The sequence below is a fragment of the Etheostoma spectabile genome, chromosome 15 (genome assembly GCF_008692095.1).
Source record: "Etheostoma spectabile isolate EspeVRDwgs_2016 chromosome 15, UIUC_Espe_1.0, whole genome shotgun sequence".
Classification (NCBI taxonomy): domain Eukaryota; kingdom Metazoa; phylum Chordata; class Actinopteri; order Perciformes; family Percidae; genus Etheostoma; species Etheostoma spectabile.
The window spans coordinates 34,986,891-34,987,365 of NC_045747.1; the positions used below are offsets into that span (position 1 = coordinate 34,986,891).

A 475-nucleotide genomic window follows, 5' to 3' on the forward strand; every position below is an offset into this window, starting at 1 on the left:
AATTTCAACCTATTCAGTACAAATCTTTTTTTCAGCAGTGGGACTTTGGGGGGGACTTCTACCAGATAGCTTTGCTTCCCATAGCCTTCTTCTGATTGTGACAATACTCACAGGTAATTTCAAGTCTTCTTTGATTTTCCTTGAGCTGATCATTGATTGAGTCTTTGCCATTTTGGCTGTTCTTCCATCCATTCGAATGGTAGTGACCGTTTTTCCCCACGTTGTTCAGACTTTGATGCCATTTCAAGGCATTTGAAATCATTTTGGCTGAGCAGCCTATACGTTCCTGCACTTCTTTTAATGTTTTCCCCTCTCCAATCAACATTTTAATCAAAGTCCGCTGCTCCTCAGAACAACGTATGGAACGAGATTTTGCTGAGTATTTCAGAGTGAAATGCACTATAACCAGCATGCACAGCATTTGCTTCCTTCCTTCCTTAAATATAAGCGATAACTGACACCTGTTTCTTCACAG

At 40.6% G+C, this 475-nt stretch overlaps 1 long non-coding RNA gene across 1 annotated transcript in view; it reads right to left on the minus strand.

Moving 5' to 3' along the window:
• LOC116703446 (uncharacterized) overlaps positions 1-475 on the minus strand; it is a 13,677-nt gene that overhangs the window by 2,067 nt on the left and 11,135 nt on the right. The window contains exon 2 of the long non-coding RNA XR_004335439.1: positions 462-467. This is a non-coding gene — a long non-coding RNA (uncharacterized LOC116703446). The remainder of the gene's footprint in view (positions 1-461; positions 468-475) is intronic.